The sequence below is a fragment of the Macaca mulatta genome, chromosome X (assembly GCF_049350105.2).
Source record: "Macaca mulatta isolate MMU2019108-1 chromosome X, T2T-MMU8v2.0, whole genome shotgun sequence".
Lineage (NCBI taxonomy): Eukaryota > Metazoa > Chordata > Mammalia > Primates > Cercopithecidae > Macaca > Macaca mulatta.
The window spans coordinates 92,163,973-92,191,172 of NC_133426.1; positions in this window are offsets into that span (position 1 = coordinate 92,163,973).

Genomic DNA, 27,200 nt, shown 5'->3' on the forward strand with positions numbered 1-27,200 from the left:
CTATAATCCCAGCTACTTGGGAGGCTGAGGCAGGAGAATTGTTTGAACCCAGGAAGCAGAGGTTGCAGTGAACTGAGACTGCACCATTGGACTCCAGCCTGGGCAACAAGAATGAAACTCCATCTCAAAAAAATAAATAAAATAAAATTAATAATAATAACAATAGCATATGGTTGTTTTGTATCTCCTTTGTCCATTTCTTTCCCTCTTATTGTTTGTTGTTGTGGTTTGGTGGTATTGTGTAGTGGTAACATTTGAGGTTTGCTAATACTCATTTGTGTGTTTGCTTTACCAATAGGTTTTATATTTTCATATGTTTTCATTATGGTAGTTATTCTTTTACATCCAGGTATAGAACTTCCTAACCCTTTCTTATAAAGCCTGTCTAATGGCGATGAATTCCCTCAGCTATGGTTTGTCTGGTAAAGACTTTATTTCTCTATTATTTATAAAGGACAACTTTGCTGGTCATAGTATTCTTGGCTGACAGGTTTTTTGTTTTCTTTTTTTTCTTTCAGAACTTTGATATATCATCCCATTCTGTCCTGCACTGAAAGTTTCTGCTAAAAAATCCACGGTTAGTTTTATGGGAATTCTTTTATAAGTGACCACATGCTTTTCTATTGCTGTTCTTAGAATATTCTCTTTGTCTGACTTTGAACAGTTTTACTATAATGTGTTACAGAGGAGATCTTTTAAATTGTATCTATTTTGGTGTATCCTCCAATATCTGGATGTTTAAATCTCTTGCTAGACTCAGGAAGTTTTCATCTATTATTTCATTAAATAAGTTTTCTCACCCTTTACTTTTCTCTTCACCTTCTGGAACACTGAAAATTCAAGTATTTGCTCCCTTTATGCTTTCCCACATGTTGCCTAGTTCCTACTCATTCTTTTTATTTTTATTTTTTTGTCTTAGTGGGTTATTTCTAAAGACCTCTCTTCAAGTTCTGAGATAGTTTTTTTTGTTTGTTTGTTTGTTTGTTTTTTGCTTGATGTAGTCTGTTTTTAAGTTTTTGATTGTATTGTGTATTTCATTCAATAAATTATTGAGTTCCAGAATTTCTATCTGGTTCTTTTTTATATCTATGTCTTTAGTAAATTTCTTATTCATATCCTAAATTGCATTTTAATTTTTATGTATTGTTATTCAGAATTACCTTGTATCTTGCTGAGCTTCTTTAGTATAAATATTTTGAATTCCTTTTCTGAAATTTCATAAATTTATTTTTGATTGAGTTCTGTTGCTGGATAATTACTGTTTTTTCAGGGGGAATGTTATACTTCCTTGCTTTTTCATGTTTCTGTCTCCTTAAGCTGTTGTTTTTCCTGTCCTTAAGTTGATATCCGTGCATTCCAATTTTTTGAATTTGCTTTTGTAGGGGAAGATGTTTTTCTAAGATACATCTATGGTGTTGGTGGGGTGCAATACTTTAGCTTTGATCCTGGGCACATGCAGTAGTGCAGTCTCTGTATGATTTATATGGCTGTAAACAGAATTTGTGGTGTATGTAATTTCCTCAGTGGCTTAGGTTGTGGCTGTTAATAGAGACTGTGGTGAAATTTTGCTGGAGACTGGGATGGCAGGTGAGCCAGTCATCAGGCACCAGTGGTTGGCAGCAGTGGGCCAAGCATGCTGACCTTGGGCACCATTGTGGCAAACAGTGGCACCAGTGTTTTCAGGTCCATGCAGGGTGATTCTTTGACCTCCAGGTTGCTTGCTCGGGTTCCAGGAATGACAGTAGTGGAAGGATTTTTGAGCTCCTGGGCAGCAGACACGGCATGAGCAATGGCAGGAGCTGTGATGGGACAACCCTCTGGGACCCCAACAATCCATAGTGGTTTTGCCAGAGGCTGCAATGGACTGAACAGTCCAGTTTTACAGTTGGTGCAGGGAAGTGGGTGTCAGCTGTGGTTGTAGTGGCAGATTGAGTGGGTCCCACCTCAGATCTCTAGCAGGAGTGCTTAGGTTCAAATATTGTGGACTGAGCTGAGCTCCTGGATGACATGCTTGGGTACTAGGATGAGTGCAGTCAACCTAGGTAGCCTACCCTCTTTCTTCCTAGGGGTACATGAAGGCACTGTCTGTTGTAGGTACAAGTGAGGTGATTCCCAGGCTTTTGGCAGAATGTTCAGTTAAGGGAAGGTGTGGCTGCACTGCAGTCCTGTTATTGAGGAGGGTAGAGCTGCTTTCAATGGGAGCAGCTGTAGGTAGGTGGCTGGGCAGTGGGACTTGCTTTGCTCATGCCTTGGCCCCAGAGCAGCTGGCAATGGCAGTGGTTGTGGGCAGTAAAATTTATCCTTGAGGCAGGTGAAAATGCAGGACTGTTCCTTTGCTGTGATAGAGAACATAGTCACTGCCAGTGGCTCCTGCCTTGTTTCTGGCAGATAATCTGTCTGCGGGAAATGTTAATGGGGATACAGGGATGTGAAGATGCAGAGGCTACTGAGCCCCAGGAAAGGATGCAGCATGTTGGGGGCTAGTCTGTCAAAATGGCACCATGCTGCAATGTGATTATCTGCTATTTTTTTTTCTTGTGGGAGAAGGGAGTCTCAAATACATCTAGAGAGCCGTCTTTAAGTCCTTCACCAAGAATTCTTTATTTCTAACTTCAATTTCATCCATGTCACCCAAATTTAACGTATTAGGAATGAACATACAGCATGAGGTGGGTTAGTGGCTTTAATGGGCATTTTTTTCTTTTAATGAGACAAGGTCTCACTCTGTTGCCCAGGCTGAAGTGCAGTGGTGTGATCATAGCTCACTGTACTCACTGTAGCCTCATACTCCTCAGCTTAAGTGATCCTCCTGCCTCAGCTTCTTGGGAAACTGTCACTACAGGTACAAATCATCAGGCTGGATCATTTTGTTTTTATGTTTTGCAGAGATGATGTCTTGCTATGTTGCCCAGGCTGGTCTTGAATTCCTGGCCTCAAGCTATTCTCCCACCTTGGAACCCCAAATGCTAGGAATATAGGCATGAGCCTCTATGCCTAGCCCAGTTAGTGGCTTTTGATGAACACTTGTTTGAGTTGTATCCAACTGGGGTGAGAATAAATGGTTTCTGAATTCTTGGGAAACCTGGAAATTTCTTGAGGAAACTGGAATTAGTCTTTTTCCAGAGAAAGATCTTTGTTGAACCTTTTCAGTCAGACAGATGTAAGATAACTACTGCTTTCTTATTTTTCTTGAAGAAGTCCTAGATTATGAAATGAAACCAAATTCAGGAACTTCAGATGGTTATCCTGATTAACAATGTAAATTGGTTTTATTTTTAAGGAGAATGTTCCATTGTAGAGGTTTTATTTTCTTTTCTCAATATATATTTAGCCAGAACTGCATATACCAAGCTATTTTCCCTTTAGGAGGTAGGATATCATTTTTCCCCTGTTTATCTGCTAACAAGAGATAGAAAGACCAGACCTGACCCTAGAGTGAGAGGAGTGCAGGTCTGGTATTTTATTCATCTAATGTTGGAGAAAATGGTGGAAAGAAACTGGATTGTTTGGTGTCTAGACAGTGTCTTACACGTAATATTATTTAAGATACGGCTATTTGTATTGCTTTGTTTGGATCAAGAGGGCAGGACAATTGAAGAAAGAAGATATTAACACCCTCAATTATCCTGGAGAGGGAATTTAGATAGAACTTAAATTGGGGTGCATCTCCCTTTTCTGGAGTCAAGAATAGTTAGAATTGGATAACTGGGAGAGAGGATTGGTCAAAAGAGACTCCTGTTTGTGAGCGGGCACTTGACAGTTGACAAAGGGCTAAAAGAGAGATGGTCATTGTGGGACCCGTATAAATGGGGTATTGATAACTGATATACAGTTTTGTGTTTTCTTTTTCTACACAGTATTTTCCACCTGTTACCTCTAAGCTGATAGTAAAATTTAGTTAAAGCTACAGCCTTCTATTAGTTGTAAATTAAGGAATGGTCCACATTTGAGTGAGAATATTTTAGTGAAGAAGTAATTATGGATTAAAGAAAAAAACCTAAAGCAGCCATCTGAAGAAATATGTAATAAATGACTATTAAAACATATTTTTGGAAGTTGCAGGCAGAAGTTGATAAAAGATTATAAATTTCTACAAACATTCAGATAATTGATAAAAGAAAAAGTAACCTACTGAAGGTTGGGGAGTCCAAGGACATGCAGCTAACATGATATTCATTTATTGAATAATGTGTGCTTCTGTTCAAAATGTAAGGTGGGAAAGTAACTCAAACAATATATCTTCTTGCTTTAACCCAAATTACATTCAGCCTTTATACACCCAATATTAATGTAGTTTATCTTTAATATCTCCTATGATGACCTATATTACCCACTAGGTGTCTTCATTAACATTCTACATTTTAAATTTATGTGCAGAGATGGGACTTCAAGAATGGTGGTGTGAAGAAGAGTTTATTCTCTATATCCTTGGCAACACTTGTTATCATTCATCTTTTTTTGAAATAGACATTTTAACCTATGCGAGGTGATAGCTCATTGTGGTTTCAATTTGCATTTTGATGGTGATTAGAGATGATGAGCATTTTTTGATATATCTGTTGGACAAAAATTCTCATCACAAAAATATATGTATAAGTTAGTGACGTAATGGATATGTTAAGTAGCTTGGCTGAATCTTTCTACAATGTATACAAAAGTCAGCACATAGCATTGTGCCCCATTAATACACACAATTATTTGTTATTAAAATTAATTTTAAAAAAGAACATTAGTGTGAGAAGTTGGTGAGTAGAGAACTATATCATGGAGAGTCATCTCCTAAGCCAATCGAAATTAGCAAAGAGAATAATTTGTGATCTCAACAGATTGAGAAAAAGGCTTAGAATAAATTGAGAATCAGTTTTTCAACAAAATATATGCAAAATTGACAAGAACAGTGGGAAGCTATGGCATTTGAAGTAGAGGCTTCACTCATCCTTCCATAGCTCTTCTTTGTGGGAGAACTGTTTAAGAGAGCATAAGAGCAGAGTGAAACTCCCCATCTTGTTCAGATCTCTAGGATGGAAGAGATATCCTGGAAAGTTTCCACAAATAATGAACATCAGAAGATTCCTTTTTCCTTAGCTCTGGCACAGAAGGTCAATATCCAAAAGACTGTGGCAAGTAGACAGTCCCCATTTTCCCACCTCCAACTCCCACCATGTGGGACATATGCAGTCTCGTAAAGTCCCTCTCTACCACACAGCGTATGCTGTAGGAGAGCTGCTACATTGAGCTTGTTAGCTGTGTGGCAGCCGCCATCTCCACAAGCCTCTGCAGAATTAATTTAGCTAACTCACTAAGTAAATAAGCAAACAACCAAAGGGAGAAATCAATATCCAGAGCTGCTACAAAGTCTTCTCAGAAAGATCCTGCTTTGTTGAAAACTGGACCTCTTAGAAAATTGATTTATTTGAATGTCTTATACAAAGATATAGGAAACTATGGCCCAAATACACACACAAAACCAGCCAATGTAAACTGCCTGTGAGAGGCTCCAGCTTCCAAACTTAGCAGTAAAAGACTTCAAAGCAAGTATAATACTTCAAAAAACTAAAGGAAACTATGTTGAAATAATTAAAGTATGACAATTATCATTCAAATATAGAATATAGATAAAGAAAAATAAATTATAAAAGGAATGAAATAGAAAATTTGGAATTTAAAAGCAAAACAACCAAAGTGAATAAAATCACTAAAGGTCTCAACAGTAGAAATGAGCTTCAGAAGAAAGAATCAGAGGATCTATACAATCCAAAGAACAAAAAGAAAGGGAGTAAAAAAATGGACAGACACAGAGAAATGTAAGATGCAATTAATTGCACCTATATACACATAATTTGAGTAAACAAAGGAGAGAAGGAAGCAAAAAAAATAAAGAAATAAGAGCAGAAAACTTCCTCAATTTCATGAAAAACATTAATCTACACATCTAAAAAGTTCTGCAAACGCAAGTAGGAAAAATTCAAGGAGACCTTCACCCAAACACATCATAGTGAAAACTTTCAGGGACAAAGAAAAAGTGAAAATTTTGAAAGGAGCAAGAGAAAAATAACTCATTACAAGAAGATTAACAGCTGATTTCTAAAAAGAAACAGTAGAGACCAGAAGGCAATAAGACATATTAACAGTGCAAAGACATGAAACATACATAAAACAAAAGGCAAAACTGCAAAAATGAATCCAACCATGTCAATAATAAATGTGAGTGAGTTAAACATTACAGTCAAAAGGCACTTATTGTCCAACTAGATTAAAAAATCAAGTTTCAACTATATGGGGTCTATAGATGTTACTCTATATTCAAACACGTAAATAGGTTGAAAGTAAAAATATGGAAAAATATATACCATGCAAGCAGAAACCATAAGAGAGATTGTGTGGCTATGGACTTTAAAGCAGCAATTGTTATCACCTCCACTGGTGATACTTAGGCAAACAGGGTCTGGAGTGGACCTCCAGCAAACTGCAGTAGACCTGCAGAAGAGGGGCCTAGATGTTAGAAGAAAAACTAACAAACAGAAAGCAACAACAACAGAAAAGACCTCCACACAAAAACTCCATCGAAAGGTCATCAGCCCCAAACATCAAAGGTAGATAAATACATGAAGATGAGAAAAAAACAGCACAAAACGATGAAAATTCCAAAAACCAGAATGCCTCTTCTCCTACAAGTGATCTCAACTCCTCTCCAGCAAGGGCACAAAACTGGACAGAGAATGAGATTGATGGATTGACAGAAATCGGTTTCAGAAGGTGGATAATAGCAAATTCATTTGAGCTAAAGGAATATGTTCTAACACAATGTAAGGAAGGTAAGAACCTTGATTAAAGTTTATAGGAACTGCTAACTAGAATAACCAGTTAGAGAGAAGCATACATGACCTGATGGTGCCAAAAAACACAGCATGAGATCTTTGTGAATCATACACAAGTATTAATAACCGAATCAATCACACAGAAGAAAGGATATCAGAGATTGAAGATCACCTTGCTGAAACAAAGTGTGAAGACAAGATTACAAAAAAAAAATTAACAAAAAGGAATAAATAAAGCCTCCATGAAATATGGGACTATGTGAAAAGATCAAACCTATGATTGATTGGTGTACCTGAAAGTGATGGAGAGAATGGAACCAAGTTGGAAAACACACTTCAGGATGTTATTTGGGAGAACTTCCCCAACCTAGAAAGACAGGCTAAGATTCAAATTCAGGAAATACAGAGAACACCACTAAGATACTCCTCGGGAAGATCAACTCCAAGACACATAATCATCAGATTCTTGAAGGTTGAAACAAAGTAAAAAATGTTAAGGGCAGCCAGAGAGAAAGGTCAGATCACCTACAAAGGGAAGTTCATCAGACTAACAGTGGATTTCTCTGCAAAAACCCTAGAAGCCAGAAGAAAGTGGAGGCCAATATTCAACCATTCTTTAAAAAAAGAATTTTCAACCCAGAATTTTATATCCAGCTGAACTAAACTTTGTAAGCAAAGGAGAAATAAAATCTTTTCCAGACAAACAAATGCTGAGTGATTTTGTCACCACAAGGCCTGCCTTACAAGAGCTCCTGAAGGAAGCACACCCCCCCGCCCACACACACACAAAACTGGTACCAGCCAGTGCAAAAACACACCAAAATATAAAGACCGATGACGCTATGAAGAAACTGCATCAAATAATTTGCAAAATAACCAGCTAGCATCATAATGACAGGATCAAGTTCACACATAACAATATTAACCTTAAATGTAAATGGGCTAAATGACACAGACTGGCAAATTGGATTAAGAGTCAAGACCCATCGGTGTGCTGTATTCAGGAGATACATCTCATGTGCAAAGACATACATAGGCTCAAAATAAAGGGATGGAGGAATATGTACCAAGCAAATGAAAAGCAAAAAAAAAAAAAAAAAAAAAAAGCAAGGGTTGTGGGGTTGCAATCCTAGCCTCTGATAAAGCAGACTTTAAACCAACAAAGATTTTTTTAAAAAGACAAAGAAGGGTATTACATAATGGTAAAGGGTCAATGCAACAAGAAGAGCTAACTATTCTAAATATACATGTATCCAATACAGGAGCACCCAGATTCATAAAACAAGTTCTTAGAGACCTATGAAGAGACTTAGACTCCCACACAATAATAGTGGGAGACTTTAACACCCCACTATCAATATTAGACAGATCAACAAGACAGAAAAATAATAAGGATATTCAGGACTTGAACTCAGCTCTGGATCAAGTGAACCAAATAGACATCTACAGAACTCTCTGCCCCAAATCAATAGAATATACATTTGTCTCAGTGCCACATGGCACTTATTTGAAAATTAACCACATAATTGGAAGTAAAACGCTCCTCAGCAAATACAAAAGAATGGAAATCATAACAAACAGTCTCTCAGACCACAGTGCAATCAAATTAGAACTCAGGATTAAGAAACTCACTCAAAACTTCACATCTACATGGAAATTGAACAACCTGCTCCTGAATGATTACAGGGTAAATAACAAAATGAAGGCAGAAATAAAATTCTTTGAAACCAATGAGAACAAAGACACAAGGTACAAGAATCTTTAAGGCACAGCTAAACCAGTGTTAAGAGGGAAATTTACAGCATTAAATCCCCACAGGAGAAAGTGGGAAAGATCTCAAATCAACATCCTAACATCACAATTAAAAGAACTAGAGAATCAAGAGCAAACAAATTCAAACGCTAGCAGAAGACAAGAAATAACTAAGATCGGAGCAGAACTGAAGGAGATAGAGACACGAAAAACCCATCAAAAAATGAACAAATTCAGGAGCTGTTTTTTTGAAAAGATTAACAAAAGAGATAGACCACTAGATAGACTAATAAAGAAGAAAAGAGAGAAGACTCAAATAGAACAATAAAAAATGATAAAGGGGATATCACTACTGATCCCACAGAAGTACAAACTACCATCAGAGAATACTATAAACACCTCTATGCAAATAAACTTGAAAATCTAGACATAATGGATAAATTCCTGGACACATACACCCTCCTAAGACTAAATCAGGAAGAAGGCAAATGCCTGAACAGACCTATAACAAGTCCTGAAAATGAGGCAATTATTAATTTCCTAATAACCAAAAAAAGCCCAGGACCAGATGGATTCACAGCCAAATTCTACTACAGGTACAAAGAGGAGCTGTTACTATTCCTTCTAAAACTATTCCAAACAACAGAAAAAGAGGTACTCCTCCCTAACTTATTTTTTCAGGCCAGCATCATTTTCATGCCAAAGCCTGGCAGAAACACAACAAAAAAAGAAAACGTCAGGTCAATATCCCTCATGAACAACAATGTGAAAATCCTCCATAAAATACTGGCAAACCGAATCCAGCAGCACATGAAAAAGCTTACCCAACATGATCAAGTCAGCTTCATCCCTGGGATACAAGGCTGGTTCAACATATACAAATCAATAAACGTAATCCATCACATAAACAGAACCAATGACAAAAACCACATGATTATCTCAGTAGATGCAGAAAAGTTTGGCGATAAAATTCAACATCCCTCCATAAATAGAAAAAGCACAGGACAAGACAGATTAAACAGCTGAATTCTATGAAACATATAAAGAATTCCATGAAACATATAAAGAGCTGGTACCATTTCTACTGAAACCATTTCAAAAATTTAGGAGTAGGGACTCCTCTAATTCATTTTATGAGGCCAGCATCATTCTGATACCAAAACTTGCAAACACACAACAACAATAACAAAAATGAAAACATTGGGCTAATATCCTTGATGCAAATATCTTCAAAAAAATACCAGCCAATCGAATGCAGCAGCAGATCAAAAAGCTACTTCCCCATGATCAAGTAGGCTTTATTTCTGAGATTCAAGGTGGTCTTAACATACACATATCAATAAATGTGACTCATTACATAAACAGAGCTAAACACATGATCATATCAATAGACGCAGAAAATCGTTTCAATAAAATTAAACATCTGTTTATGTTTAAAAAAAAAACTATCAACAAACTGGACACTGGAGGAAAACATCTCAAAATAATAAAAACCATCCATGACAAATCCACAGCCAACGTTACACTTAGCAGGTAAAAACTGGAGCCATTCCCCATAAGATCCAAAACAGGACAAGGATACCCTCTCTCACCACTCCTATTCAACATATTATGGGAAGTCCTAACCAGAGAAATCAGGCAAGAGAAATAAAATATATCCAAATAGGAAGAGAGGAAATCAAACTATCTCTATGTGCAGATGCCATAATTTTACACCTAGAAAACACCATGGTCTCTTCCCAAAAGTTCACAGATCTGAAAAACAATTTCAGCAAAGTTTCAAGACACAAAATCAATGTACAAAAATTAGCATTTGTATAAATCAACAACATCCAAGCTAAGTGTGGAATCAAGAATATGACCCACTCACAATAGCCACACACAAAAATAAAATACCTAGGAATACCGCTAACCAGGGTATTAAAAGATCTCTACAATGAGAATTACAAAACACTGCTGAAAGGCATCAGAGATGACACAAACAAATGGAAAAATACTCCATGCTCATTGGTAGAAAAAATCAATATTCTTAAAATGGTCATACTTCCCAAAGCAATCTACAGGTTCAGTGCTGTACCTATCAAACTACCAATGACATTCTTCACAGAATTATGGAAAACTAACTTAAAATTCATATGGAACCAACAAAGGGCCCAAATATCCAAAGCAATTCTAAACAAAAATAACAAAGCTGGAGGCATTATGCTACCCAACTTCAAATTATACTATGAGGATACAGTAACCAAAACAGCATCGTACTAGTACAAAAACAGACAGACCAATGGAATGCTATAATCTGATCATTGACAAAGTAGACAAAAAACAAGTAATAGGGAAAGGAATCACTATTTAATAATCGGTGCCAGTACAATTGGCTAGCCATATGCAGTAAATTGAGACTGGACTCCTTTCTTACACCATATACAAAAATCAACTCAAGATTAATTAAAGACTTAAATGTAAGACATCAAACTCTAAATGCCCTTGAAGAAAACCTAGAAAATACTATTCTGGAAATAGTCCTTGGCAGAGATTTTATGATGAAGGCTCCAGAAGCAATTGCAACAAAACCAGAAATTGACAAATGGGATCCAATTAAACTAATCTGCACAGCAAAAGAAACTATCAACAGAGTAAACAGACAACCTACATAATGGGAGAAAAGTTTGCAAACTATGCATCTGACAAAGGTCTAATATTCAGAATCTATAAGGAATGTAAACTAATTTCCAAGATATAAACAAACAACACCATTTAAAAGTGGGCAAAAGACATGAACCGAAACTCTTCAAAAGAAGACATATATGTGTCTGACAAGCATATGAGAAAATGCTCAACATCACTAATCATTAGAGAAATGCAAATCAAAACCACAATGAGATACCATCTCACACCAGTCAGAATGGCTATTATTAAAAAGTCAAAAAATAACAGATGCTGATGAGGTTGCAGAGAAAAGGAAATCTTATTCACTGCTGGCAGGGATATAAATTAATTAAGTCACGGTGGAAAGCAGTTTGGCAATTCTCAAATACCTTAAAACAGAAGTACCATTCAACTCAGCAATTCCATTATTGGGTATATACCTGAAGGAATATAAATCATTCTACCGTAAAGATACATGCACATGCATGTTCATCACAGCTCTATTTACAATAGCAAAGTCATGGAATCAACATAGATGTGCATGAATGGTAGATTCGATTTAAAAAATATTTATATATATGTGTGTGTGTGTGTGTATATATATCTATATATAGATAGATATAGATATAGATATATATCATGAAATACTATACAGCCATGAAAAAGAATGAGATGATACTCTTTGCAGCAACATGGATGGAGCCGGAGGCCATTAGCCTAAGGAAACTAACATAGGAATAAAAAACCAAATACTGCATGTTCTTACTTATGAGTGGGAGTTAAATACTGAGTACGTATGGTCACAAAGAAGATAACAATAGAGACCAGGGCCTACCTGAAGGTGGAGGGTAGGGGGAGGCTGAGGATCAAGAAACTTCCTATTGGATACTATGCTTATTTGCTTATTACCCTGGTGATAAAGAAATCTGTCCATCAAACTTCCATGACATGCAATTTACCTATATAACAAACGTGCATATGTACCCCTGAAACTAAAATAAAAGTGAAAAGAAATGTATAAGTTAAAGAACAATTTAGCAAACAAAGGCAGTAAAGACATCTAAAAATATGTAAAATAGAGAATACTAAATGAAAGCAAAAGATATATTAATAATAGTGACAGACTGGGCACAGTGGCTCATGCTTGTAATCGCAGCATTTTGGGAGGGCAGGAGGATTGCTTGAGACCAGAAGTTTGAGAATAGGTTTGGAAAAATAGCGAGACACTGTCTCTACATTTTTTTTTTTTAATTAGCCTGGCATGGTTGTATATGCTTATAGTTTCTAGCTACTAAGGAATCTGAGGCAGGAGGATAACTTGCACCCAGGAGTTTGAGGTTACAGTGAACTATGATCACACCACTGAACTCCAGCATGGGCAAGAGAGTGAAACCCTGTCTCAGTAATCATAACATGCACAAATACTAAAAATTACAATTGAATTTTAATAAGAATCTGGCAAATAAAATATTTTAAGTAAAAAGGAGCACAGTAGTCACAAGTGGCTAGAGGAGGCCATACTGGACTAGGTAGGTATACAACATTATGGTAATTTTCAATTTATCACCTCATTTGATCCATACAAATTAGTTAAAGCAGGCATGGTAAATATTATCACTCGCATACTACCAATAGTTAAGCTCAATACCAAAATGGTTTCAACGTCATATAGTTAGCAAGAGCTATGTATAGCTAGAATGCAAAATGAGAATCCACTGTTTAAAAGTCTGTTAATTATGCAGTACCAAGTATTATTAAGATGTGGCACCCATGTAAACATGCCACTCAGATCTCCTGTTACAAGGAGATTGACTGATGGCTCCAGCTGTGGCCCCTCTGGATTTACCACTGCATTTTTCAGAATTTTTATTTCTTCTAAAAACAAAAAAAACCAAAAATGGGATACATGTACAGAATGTACAGGTTTGTTACATAGGTATACATGTGCCATGGTGGTTTGTTGTACCTACTGACCCATCCTCTAAGTTCCTCCCCTAAGCCCCCACCCCTTAACAGGCCCTGATGTGTGTTGTTCCCCTCTCTGTGTCCATGTGTTCTCAATGCTCAACTCCCACTTATGAGTGAGAACATGCTGTGTTTGGTTTTCTGTTTCTGTGCTAGTTTGCTGAGGATGATGGCTTCCAGTTTCATCCATGTCCCTGCAAAGGGCATGATCTCATTTCTTTTTATGGCAGCATAATGTTCCATTGTGTATATGTACCACATTTCTTTATCCAGTCTATCTTTGATGGGCATTTGGGTTGGTTCCATGTCTTTGCTATCGTAAATAGTGCTGCAATAAACACGTGTGCATGTGTCTTTATAGTAGAATGATTTATATTCCTTTGGGTATATATACATTAATGGAATTGCCGGATCAAATTGTATTTCTGGTTCTAGATCCTTGAAAAATCGCCACACTGCCTTCCACAATGGTTGAATTACTTTACATTACCACCAATGGTGTAAAAGCATTCCTATTTCTCCACAGCCTCACCAGCATTTATTGTTTCTTAACTTTTTAATAATCACCATTCTGAATGGGATGAGATGGTATCCCGTTGTAGTTTTGATTTGTATTTTTCTGATGATCAGTGATGTTGAGCTTTTTTTTTGTTTATTGGCTCCATGAATGTCTTCTTTTGAGAAGTATCTGTTCATATTCTTCACTCAGTTTTTTATGGTTTTTTTTCTGTAAATTTGTTTAAGTTTCTTGTAAATTCTGGATATTAAACCTTTGTCAGATGGATAGATTGCAAAAATTTTCTCCCACTCTGTACGTTGCCTATTAATTCTGATGATAGTTTCTTTTGCTGTGCAGATGCTCTTTGGTTTAACTAGATTCCGTTTGTCAATTTTGGCTTTTGTTGAAATGGCTTTTGAAGTTTTTGTCATGAAGTCTTTGCCCATGCCTATGTCCTGAATGGTATTGCCTAGGTTTTCTTCTAGGGTTTTTATGATTTGGGGCTTTACATTTAAGTCTTTAATCTATCTTGAGTTAAGTTTTATGTAAGGTGTAAGAAAGGAGTCCAGTTTCAGTTTTCTGCATATAGTTAGCCAGTTTTCCCAGCACCATTTACTGAATAAAAGATCCTTTCCCCATTGCTTGTTTTTATTAGGTTTGTCGAAGATCAGATGGTTGTATGTGTGGTGTTATTTCTGAGTTCTCTGTTCTGCTCTATTGGTCTATATGTCTGTTTTGGTAGCAGTACCATGCTGTTTTGGTTACTGTAGCCTTGTAGTATAGTTTGAAGTCAGGTAGTGTGATGTCTCCAGCTTTGCTCTTTTTGCTTAGGATTGTCTTGACTATATGGGGTTTTCTTTGATTCCATATGAAATTTAAAATAGTTTTTTCCTAATTCTGTACCACTTCATTTTTTTTTTTATTTTTCCATAGGTTATTGGGGTACAGGTGGTATTTGGTTATGTAAGTTATTTAGTGGTGATTAGTGAGATTTTAATGCACTCATCATCCTATTTGTAGTCTTTTATTCCTCATCCACCTCCCACACTTCCCCCCAAGACCCCAAAGTCCATTGTATCATTCTTATGCCTTTGCATCCTCATAGCTTAGCTCCCACATATCAGTGAGAATATATGATGTTTGGTTTTCCATTCCTGAGTTACTTCACTTAGAATAAAAGTCTCCAATTGCATCCAGGTCACCACAAATGTCATTAATCCATTCCTTTTAATGGCTGAGTAGTATTCCATCTTATATATCACAGGTTCTTTATCCATTCATTGATTGATGAGCATTTGGGTTAGTTTCACAATTTTGCAATTGCAAATTGTGCCGCTATAAACATGCGTGTGAGAGTATCTCTTTTGTATAATGACTTCTTTTTCTCTGTGTAACTGCCCAGTAGTGGAATTGCTGGGTCAAATGGTAGTTCTACTTTTAGTTCTTTAAGGAATCTCCACACTGTTTTCCATAGTGGCTGTACTAGTTTACATTCCCACCAGCAGTGTAGAAGTGTTCCATGATCACCGCATCCATGCCAATGGTGCTGTTTTTAGATTTTTTATTATGGCCATTCTTGCAGGTATTGCATTGGTGTCACATTGTGCTTTTGATTTGCATTTCCCTGTTCATTAGTGATGTTGAGCATTTTTTCGTATGTTTGTTGGCCATTTATGTCTTCTTTTGAGAGTTGTCTGTTCATGTCTTTAGCCCATTTTTGATGGATTTGTGTTCATTGTAGATTCTGGATATTAGTCCTTTGTCAGACGTATAGATTGTGAAGATTTTCTCTCACTCTGCGGGTTGTCCGTTTACTCTGCTGATTGTTCCTTTTGCTGTGAGAAGCTCATTAGTTTAATTAAGTTCCATCTATTTATCTTTGTTTACTGCACTTGCTTTTGGGTTCTTAGTCATGAAATCCTAACCTAAGCCAGTGTCTAGAAGGGTTTTCCCGATGTTATCTTCTAGAATTTTTGTAGTTTCAGATATTAGATTTAAGTCCTTAATCCATCTTGAGTTGATGTTTGTTATGTATAAGGTCAGAGATGATGATCCAGTTTCATTCGTCTAACATATGGCTAGCCAATTATCCCAGCACCATTTGTTGAAAAGGGTGTCCTTTCCCTACTTTATGTTTTTGTTTGCTTTGTCAAAGATCAGTTGGCTATAAGTATTTGGGTTCATTTCTGGGTTCTCTATTCTGTGCCATTGGTCTCTATGCCTATTTTCAAAGGTTAATTTGTAGATTGCTTTTAGCAGTATGGTCATTTTCACAATATCAATTCTACCCATTTATGAGCATGGGATGTGTTTCCATTTGTTTGTGTCATATATGATTTCTGTCAGCAGTGTTTTGTAGTTTTCCTTGTAGAGGTCTTTTGCCTCCTTGTTTAGGTATAATCCTAAGTTTTGTTTTGTTTTGATTGTTTTTGTTTTTTGTTTTTTTGTTTTGTTTTGTTTTGTTTTGAGACAGAGACTCGCTCTTTCGCCCAGGCTGGAGCACAGTGATGTGATCTCAGCTCACTGCAACTCCATCTCCGGGATTCGAGCAATTCTCCTGCCTCAGCCTCCTGAGTAGCTGGGACTACAGGCACGTGCCACAACGCCAGCCTAAATTTGTTTTGTATTTTTAGTAGAGACGGGGTTTCACCATGTTGACCAGGCTGGTCTCAATCTCCTGACCTCGTGATCCACCCACCTCAGCCTCCCAAAGTGCTGGGATTACAGGCGTGAGTCACCGCGCCCAGCCTAAGCTCTTGATTTGATTCTCAGCTTGGTTGCTGTTGGAGTATAGAATAGCTACTGACTTCTGTACATTAATCTTGTATCTAGAAACTCTGCTGAATTTTTTTTTAAACAATTCTAGTTTTCTGGAGGAGTCTTTAGAGTTTTCAAGTTTAATGATCATATTGTCAGCAAACAATGACCATTTTATTTCCACTTTACTGACTTGCATGCCCTTTGTTTCTTTCTCTTGTCTGACTCTTCTAGCTAGGACTTCCAGTACTATGTTGAAGAGGGGTGGTGAGAGTGGACATTTTTGTCTTATTCCAGTTCTCAGAGGGAATGCTTTCAAGTTTTCACCATTCAATATTATGTTGGTTGTGGGTTTGTCACAGATGGCTTTTATTACATTGAGGTATGTCCCTTGTATGACTATTTTGTTGAGAGTTGTAATGTTAAAGGGATGCTGGAGTTTGTCAAATGCTTTTTCTGCATCTATTGAGATGATCATGTGATTTTTGTTTTTAATTCTGTTTATGTTGTGTATCGCATTTATTCACTTAGGTATGTTAAGCCATCCCTGCACTCCCAGTATAAAACCCACTTGATCATGGTGGATTATCTTTTTGATATGTTGTTGGATTCAGTTAGCTAGTATTTTGTTAAGGATTTTAGCATGTTCATCAGGGATATCAATCTGTAATTTTCTTTTTTGGTTATGTCCTTTCCTGGTTTTGGTATTAGGGTGATATCGGCTTCATAGAATGAATTAGAGAGGATTCTCTCTTTCTCTGCCTTATAGAATAGTGTCAAAAGGATTAGTATTAATTCTTCTTTGAATGCCTGGTAGAATTCTGCTGTGAATCCATCTGCTCCTGGACTTTTTTTGTTGTTGGTAATTTTTAAATTACCACTTCAATCTCTTTGCTTATAATTGGTCTGTTCACAGTATCAAATTATTCCTGATTTAAGCTAAGGGGATTGTATTTTTTTAAGGAATTTATCCATCTCTTCTAGGTTTTTCAGTTTATGTGTGAAAAGGTGTTCATAGCAACCTTGAATGATCTTTTGTATTTCAGTGTTGTCAGTTGTAATATCTCCCATTTCATGTCTTAATGAGGTTATTTGGATATTCTCTCTTCTTTTCTGGGTTAATCTTGCTAATGGTCCATCAATTTTATTTATTTTTTCAAAGAGCCAGCTTTTTGTTTCATTTATCTTTGTATTTTTTTTTCAATTCTATTTAGTTCTACTCTAATCTTGGTTATTTCCTTTCTTCTGTTGGGTTTGGGTTTGGTTTGTACTTGTTTCTCTAGTTCCTTGGATTTTGACCCTAGAATGCCAGTTTGTGCTCTTTCCATCTTTTTAATGTAGGCATTTAAGGCTATGAACTTTTCTCTTAGCACCACTTTTGCTGTATCCCAGAGATTTTGACAGGTTTTGCCTGTATTCTCATTCAGTTCAAAGAATATCTAAATTTCCATCTTGATTTCATGTTTGAACCAATGCTCATTCAGGAGCTGGTTATATAATTTCCATGTATTTGCATGGTTTAAAGGTTCATTTGGAGTTGATTTTCAGTTTTATTCCACTGCTGTCTGAGAGAGTGCTTGATATGATTTCAATTTTCTTAAATTTATTGAGGCTTGTTTTATGGCCTATTATATGGTCTGTCTTGGAGAAAGTTTCATGCACTGTTTAATATAATGTGTATTCTGCAGTTGTTGAATAAAATGTTCTATATTTTGTTAAGTACCTTTTTTCCAAGGTATAGTTTAAATCCATCATCTCATTGTTGACTTTCTGTCTTGATGACCTATCTAGTGCTGTCAGTGGAGTATTGAAGTCCTCCACTATTATTGTATTGCTGTCTACCTCTTCCTTATGTCTATTAGTAATTGTTTAATTAATTTGGGAGTTCCAGTGTTAGGTGCATATATGTTTAGGATTGTGATATTTTCCTGTTGGACAAGGCCTTTTACCATTATATAATGTTTCTCTTTGACTCTTTTAAATGCTGTTGCTTTAAAGTTTGTTTTGTGTGATATAAGAATAGCTACCCCTGCTTGCTTTTGATGTCCATTTGCATGAAATGCTTTTATCAACCCCTTTACCTTAAGTTTATGTGAGTCTTTATGTGTTAGGGGAGTCTCCTGAAGACAGCAGATAGTTGGTTGGTGAGTTCTTATCCATTCTGCAGTTCTGTATCTTTTAATTGGAACATTTAGGTCATTTACATTCGATGTTAGTATTGAGATGTCAGGTAGCATTGCATTCATCATGTTATTTGTTGCCTCTGTACCTTGTTTTTTTGTTGTTGTTGTTGTTGCTGTTTGTTTTTGCTTTCTAAATTGCATTTTTGTTTTACAGGTCCTGTGTGATTTATGCCTTAAAAAGGTTATTTTGATGTGTTTCCAGGATTTGTTTCAAGATTTAGGGCTTCTTTTAGCAGTTCTTGTGATGGCTTGGTAGTGACAAATTGTCTAGCATTTGTTCTTCTGAAAAAGACTGTATCTTTTCTTTACATATGATGCCTAGTTTCACTGGATTAAAAATTCTTGGATGATAATTGTTTTGTTTGAGGAGGCTGAAGATAGACCTCCCATCCCTTCTAGCTTGTATGGTTTCTGCTGAGAAATCTAATGACAATGCTCCTAGGTGATGATCTTTTTGTGATGAATTTTCCAGGAGTTCATTGTACTTCTTGTATTTGAATGTCTAGGTCTCTAACAAGGCCAGGAAGTTTTATTTGATTATTCCCCCAAATACGTTTTCCAAAGTTTTAGATTTCTCTTCTTCCTCAGGAGCACCGATTATTTTTAGGTTTGGTCGTTCAACATAATTCCAGACTTCTTGGAGGCTTTGTTCATATTTTCTTATTATTTTTTGTTTGTCTTTGTTGGATTGGGTTAATTTGAAGACCTTGTATTCTAGCTCTGAATTTCTTTTTTTCTACTTGTTCAATTCTATTGTTGAGATTTTCCAGAGCATTTTGCATTTCTATAAATGTGTCCCATGTTTCCTGATGTTTTGATCATTTTTACTTTATACTATCTATTTCCTTGACTATTTCTCCCTTCACTTCTTGTATCATTTTTTGGATATCCTTGCATTGGGTTTTACCTTTCTCTGGTGCCTCCCTGATTAGATTAAAAACTAACCTCCTGAATTCTTTTTCAGGTAAATCAGGGACTTCTTGGTTTACATCCATTGCTGGTGATCTAGTGTGATTTTTGGAAGGTGCTAAACAGCCTTGTTTTGTCATATTACTAAAGTTGGTTTTCTAGTTTATTCTCATTTTGGTAGGCTCTGTCAGAGGAAATGTCTAGGACTGAAGACTGTTGTTCAGATTATTTTGTCCCACAGGGTGTTCCCTTGATGCAGTAGTCTCTCCCTTTCCCGATGGATGTGACTTCCTGTGAGCTGAGCTGCAGTGATTGCTATCTCTCTTCTGGGTCTAGCTACTCAGAAAATTCTACCCAGTTCTGAGCTGGTACTCAGGTTTTCTGCACAGAGTCTTGTAATGTGAACCATCTGTGGGTCTCTAAGCCATGGATACCAACACCTGTTCTGGTGGAGGTGGCAAGGGGATGAAATGGTCTCTGTGAGGGTTCTCTGTTTTGGTGGTTTAATGTTCAATTTTTGAGCTGGTTGGCCTCCTGCCGTGAGGTGGTGTTTTCCAGAGAGCATCAGCTGTGGCAGTATGGAGAGGAAATGGTGATGAGTGAGGCCCTAGGTATACACCCTTTGTCTTCAGCTACCAGGGTGGATAGGGAAGGCCCATCAGGTTGGGGCAGGACTGGTGTGTCTGAGCCCTGACTCTCCTTGTGTGGGTTTTGTTACTGCTACTGTGGTGGATGGGGGTGAGGTTCCCAGGTCAATGGAGTTGTGTATCTTGGAGGATTATGGCTGCCTCTGCTGTGTCATGTAGGATGTCAGGGAAGTGGGGAAAGCTGGCAGTTACAGGCCTCACACAGGTCCCACACAATTTGAAGGACCGGTCTCACTACCACCGTGCCCCCTCCCAACAGCCCTGAGTCTGTTTTCATGCAGTGGGTGAGCAGGGCTACCCACCTGCCAACTGCAAAAGTAAAGGGCTTTGGTTCTTCCCCCACCTGTGGAGTCTGCACACTGGATTTGCACCCTCCTCTGAGTTCCGGCCAGGAGGCTTCTATCCTGGTTCAAGTTGTTATAAAATTCAACCGGAGACTTTTTCTTCTCCCTCACACCTCTGGCCTGCCTCCCAAAGGATCCCTTTGGTGCCAGTCAGGAGTGGCCCACTTGGGAACTCAGTGAGCTCCCAGGGCCTTTCCTGCTGCTTTCTCTTCCCCTGTATATCACGTGGCTTTCTAAATTGACTCAGCTCCAGGTAAGGTCAGAAACCTCTCCTGCAAATAAGACCTTCAGTTTCCCCAGTGGTGATCTGTGTTCAGGAGCAGAAGATCTCCCTTTCCCACTTTCACAGTTTGGATACTCACAGTATGTGGGATGTCTTCTGGGTCTTGAAGTAACAGTCCACTTCTCTCAGAGGGTCTGTGGGTCCTCTTGGGATTCTAGGTTTGTTCTTGCAGTCCTTCTGGAGATAAAATTCATGATGCAAGCCTCCACACTCGGCTATGTCCTTGTAAATTGGAGCTGCAATCTAGTTTTGCCTCCCATCTGCCATGAAGATCCAGAATAAAGTTTCATGAGGCTGAGGAGGCCTCACAATCATGGCAGGAAGCAAGGAAGAGTAAGTCACATCTTACATGGATGAGGCAGGCAAAGAGAGAGAGACTACCACTGCATTTATGATGCTATGTTTCCTGTGAGCTGCTCCCAGCCAAAGACTAAGCACTGGGGAGATAAAATAACAAGATGATTCTTGAGAGATATGAGACTTTTTCAATGGGAGACTTAGGCTTGAGGACTTATCATTGTCTTGTTCTGCTGCATTTCAAGACTCTTTTCAGCCAATCTTTTTTCCTTTCATCTCTTCTTCCATTAGTATCATATCTGAATTGTGGTCTGAAATTTCTCTCTTTCTTCTCCTGCTCCCTCCCCCAATAAATCTCTTGTACATCTAGTTCCATTTTGGTGTCAGCCTTTAAGTATATCTGAACTACACGTGAGGGAAAAATGGTACCAGCATACCTAATTTTTGAATTATTTTTTGGTAGTGAGAAAATTTTCAGACAAAGAATTACTAGGATGATTTAAAATAAAAATAAAATCATAGAGTCAAATAGCCAAATTGTAAACACATACACACAGATAAACAGACTTGTATCCCATCTTAATTTGGGGGTAAAAATAATAACTATCAGATTTGAAGTGATTTTTGGAATGTTTAATTATAGGCAATATTTTATTTCTGCTTTGTGTGTCATTGCTTTAAGAGAATTTATAACTGAAGAGTGTGAACATTCACATAGTTAAATGATATTTGAGACTCAATATTTAATTAACCACTCTAGTAATGTGCAAGTTCTGCCCTTGGCCCCCTTTTTTTCCTACACACTTATTAACTATCTCATTCATTCCCATTGTTCAAATGATTGTTTGCCATGCTGACAACTCCCAGCTCTAGCTCAGACTTTTAACCTGAACTCCAGATCTATCTATCTATCTATCTATCTATCTATCTATCTATCTATCTATCTATCTAATCTAATCTAAATCTATCTATATCTCCAATAGTTTGATCTCTTCCTTTCCCCCAAAGTTGTTTCTCTTCTACTCTTACTTGTCTTAGAGCATGGCACCACCAACAATCCAGTGAGCAAAGCCAGAAACTAGGTGTACTTTCATCTCTTTGATGCTATACACAATCCATCATAGGTTGGCTTCCTAAATGTTTTTTGAAGTCATCCCTCGTTTGCTATCCTCTGATACCTGCACAGTCCTAGTTAACAGAGTTTCTCATTGAATTACTTTAACAACCTTCTAAGTTATCTTCCTGCTTCACTTTTTCCAGAACTTTGATTTGCTCTTTCTGTTCTATTCATTATTCAGAGCTCAGTCTAAAGTTTAACTCTTTAGTGAGTATTTTATTGATTTAATACATCTCACCAAGCAAGTTGTTTTCAAATTTTATTTATTTTTATTTATTTATTTATTTTACAATTTCAATTTCTACTTTAGATTCAGGGGGTACTGGTGTAGGTTTGTTACATGGGTGCTTTGTGTGATGCTGAGGTATGGAGTATGATTGATCCCCTCACCCAGGAATTTAGTACAGTACCCAATAGCTACTTTTTCAATCTTTATCCCTCTCTCTCTCCTTCCTTTAGTGGTCCCCAGTATCCACTGTTGCCTTCTTTGTATACATGTGTACTCAAAATTTAGCCCACACTCATAAGTGAAAATGTGGTATTTGGTATTCTGTTCCTGTGTTAACTTACTCTTATGAACCACTTTTTCATAGTCCATTGTAGTCCTTGTAACCAGTTAATATTTTATTGTTTATTTGTGTGTGTGTATGTATGTGTGTGTGTGTTTATTTCAATGTAAGTTCCACAACAGTAGGGACCTTGTCCGTTTTTCAACACTTTTTCTCAGCAGATAAAAATGTCTGCCGTGTATAATATACTTAATAATTTTTGTTGATAAAAATACTGATTGATTAGCTACTGAGTAAATGTATAAATGAATAACATTTCACCTAAGCAAACATTGTTTTGCTTAGAATAATTCCACCCCTACTCCTGACAGATTTTCTCAGCTAGATACCTGAGTGTATTTCCAGACTCTGGAATGAATCCACTGAGACATAATAAAGATACTCTATAAGAGATTAATGTGTCTGATAATGTTTGGTGTATTTTAGGGTTCGGGGGTAGAACAGCACTTCATTTTCTTACAGGTGTTCTGAACCAATTAAGACTGAAGAGTCAGAATATGGGAGTCTAAAATTTGGCCTGTACGAATAAAGCTCATATTGAAGCATGTGATATATCGGCAAGCAAACAGGCCTCCTAATACTAACCCTGGAAATAAAATTAGCAGCTCAGTCATCAACAGCAGTGAACTGAGACAGACTTCCTCCAACAGGGATAGAGCCTGCACTTGTAAATTTTGGAGCATGAAGTTTACAAGGCAGGACGCTCTTAGGCACTGCAATTAGGATGGTGGTTCTTAAAGTGTGTTCCTCCCACACTCCTCCAAAAGTGCACAAGCGTCATTGGCATCACCTGGAAACTTGTTAGAAATGCTAATACTCGAGTCCTGCTCCAGAACTACTCAAGCATAGACTCTGCAGTTGAGGCCCAGACATCTGTATTTTAACAAGCCCTTCAGTGATACTGATGCACGCACAAGTTGAAAATCACTGGCACAGGACTTAGAGGAGAGAAAGGTCTCCTTTTAGTCCTTAGAGTTAAGCTTAGTTCAAAGCTGAAACCAAGGCTGGAAATAGGGTGAAGCAAGTGTGGTCCTAGAGTACAGAATTTAAAGAAGCACTTGTTCTTATGGTTGTTCAAGTACCATGGTGTTTCTGCTGTTGAACAAGCACTTACCTTTTTCTAATTTAGCAAAGTAGTGATTAAACATTTTCATTATTAATATATTGATAATATAAAACTTTGATATATATTTTAAAGGTGATATTCAAGTATAGTTAAATCAACATGGAATTGGCAAAAATAAAACAGCTAAGATTGTAATTGGCTTAATTTTTATGTTAAAAACATGTTTACAAATGTGGTTTCTCCATAATGGAGTTAGGAATCACAGAAAGATAGAACTGAATAATACCTTAGAGACTATCTAATCCAGAGCCAGCCTTTGAAGGCCAAGAGTTATAAATAAACCAGACAAGACTTAGTTTAATGATGTTTAAGAGATTCTGAGAAGATGACCCTCCGGATACTTGTATTTGATTTATTTGATTTATTCACATTATTTGATTTGATTTACTCACATTAATTTTCTTTTTAAATCCCTGGAAATTCATCTCTGATTTTTAAAGTCTTCTTTTAAAATGCAAACTTCTTTTAAAATTACAAGATGATGTATTATTGATCATTAGTGTCATTTGGTTAATCAGACTATTTTCTTTGTGGCACATAGCAATTCATATAAGCAGTCTGAGGAAACAAATCTAGTATTTATGGAGCACTTGGTGACAGATACTATGCTATATAATTGTAAAATTAGAAAAAGGATATTTCTACCAAAGATAAGAAAATCTGGGGCAGAAAATACAGAATTTTGAGCACCCAGAGAGCAGCGAAAAAGCATTGAATGCCTTTGGGGCCAAGAAGAGTGAGGAAGAAAAAGAAGATCCCAGTGGTAAAATACGAATTCTCTGAATGAAGCTTATGTATCTACCATCAGAGGAATTGGTTAAATGAATTGTGATATATTGCTAATGAATATCATGCAGCCATCAAAAAGATGATGCAGCTCTCTACTGATATTCAACAATCCCCGTGATAGTTTTAATTAATGAAGCAAGGCATTATATTACTTTACTATTTGTATAAAAAGAACTTAAATATGCATAAAATATGTCAGAAACTATACTCAAAAAATTGTTACGATTGCCTATGAAGAGGGAAACTGGGTATCTAAGTAAAAGGGAGACAATTTTAATTGTATACCCATTTATTTGTTTTGTATTTTATACCATGTATATATATTAGCTATTTCAAAAAATTAACGTAATTTGGTTTTAAAAAATGTATTCCAGTATGGGCCCTATAATTTTGAGTAGGAAGAAGATATTATTGACTCTCTGTGAGTGCTCTGCATCTCAGCTATTTTTTTTCCATTAGTGAAGTTGTACTTGAATAGGAGACTAAGCTTGTTGTCATGTTTGCCATTCCATTGATCATTAGGATTAATTTAGCAAACCCATCTCTCTCTATCCTCCTTGCTCCCAAAGCTGATTTAAGTCAAAGAGGATGATTTTGCCAGAGAGACCTATCAATGATACCAAAATAGCTAAGGTTGTCTATTCGAACTTCAAAGTAACCCACATAATCCATATGGAGAAGTTGGCATTTACCTATCTTTATCTCAATAGAGAGCAGTCAGAGAATATCCTACCAATAAGGAGTCAAAATAAAATACAAGAGAGGACAGAAATTGTGGTGCAGGGTGAATGAATTATGAGGGTGTCATACAAAGGTCACCAAAGCCATCATGTGTTGTATAAGAAACAGAAATGCCTCCAGTGATCTGGGGCAATATTGGAGCTCAATGGAGAGCATTTTCCTCTGGTCTTGACTGAGCTACACCCAGCCTCTAAAGTGCTATGCAATACCACTTTCCAGGATACAACTGCCTTTGTTTGGAAGGATTCTGGAATTATAGGCCTAATAAGAAAGTGTTATTACAATAGAACCAGAGGAGGAAAAAGACAATCATTGTCTTTTATGTTTTAATACAGACATTTGAAACTCAGGACAGATTCAAATAGTTATTTGATTAAAATATTTTTGAATTGGAAGTCCAGAACTCAGGGAATAGGGTTTGTGTCATACACAATAGTATAAAAACACAGTCATTTGATACCTTTGATGGCACTTATCTCTGGAAATATTATCCTCTTTGACTGAAAACAGCTTTGGGAACAGAGAGGACAGAGATAGATGGGATTGCTAAATTGATGTAGCTTTTTAGGGCAAGAAACTGAGTCTTGATACTGCTTCTAAGATAGCAAAAATTTTGGGGAATAGTTCTTGCCCACCAAATTCACAAAAATACTGAAATATGAAATAGAATACCAATTTACTAAGTTACTCTTAGAGTACAGTTGTTACAAGGGCTGGAATACATAGATTCATTTATTCCCTTACATACATACATTATCTTCTCTATAGGAAAGTTTACATGGAAAGCCACATTATAATCAGAAGGTGATCAAATAAACCTGGTGATACAGCAAGGGAATGAGTTGGATGATTTTGATGGCTACTGTCTTCCAGCTAGGATAGTAATTAATCCATCTTCACTGGAAAGATAGACCAACTGAACAAACATTCATGTTAGTTCACTGATAGCTTTTCTCCTAGATCATGCCCCTATAATACCTACCCTGAATAAACGTATTTTATTTCCAAATTGACAAATTCTTTTCTGTTATTAGAATATTTGGCCTTGTCAATACCATTGATTAGGCTGCAGTCTAGTACTCTCTTCCTCCTTTTGGGTTGGAAGACACTCTTTCTCTTGTGATATTTGCATGTGCCTGAGTCCATCCATTGTGTGTTGCCTTTATTAGTTTAACTCAGAACTGTGAAGGGGCCTCATTGTTACTTCTAGGACCTTGCATTATAGTGTTTATTGTAGCTATATTGAATAATACATACAGCTTAAATATATTAAGATATATTTCAACAAGTCTTACTAGATGCCTGGCACTTTGCTGAGCAGTTCACATGTATTTTCTCACACCACCCTATGTGACAGGCAAATATTTATTTATATTATTACAGAGATTGAGAATAAATAACTCACTGAGAAAACAGAATCATAGTAAGTTAAGAAACTTCCCCAAGATCACACAGCTAGTAAATTTAGGTGCTGGAATTCTAACTCATGCCTTTCTGATTCCAGGTACCACAATGACATTCCTCTTTATTTATGTACACCTTACCATCTTACATAACTTTTGGTTCAGGAATCTCTCCCCAACAACTTATGTAAAGAAAATTATATAGGATGGATAGAAATCTACTTAAAAATATGTTCACTACTGTGCCATTTGTGATAGGGAAAAATGAAAATAAACTAAATGTACAACAATAAAACTGTTGAATAAATTACGGTATTTTCACACAACAGAATACTATATACCTAAAAAGTAACAG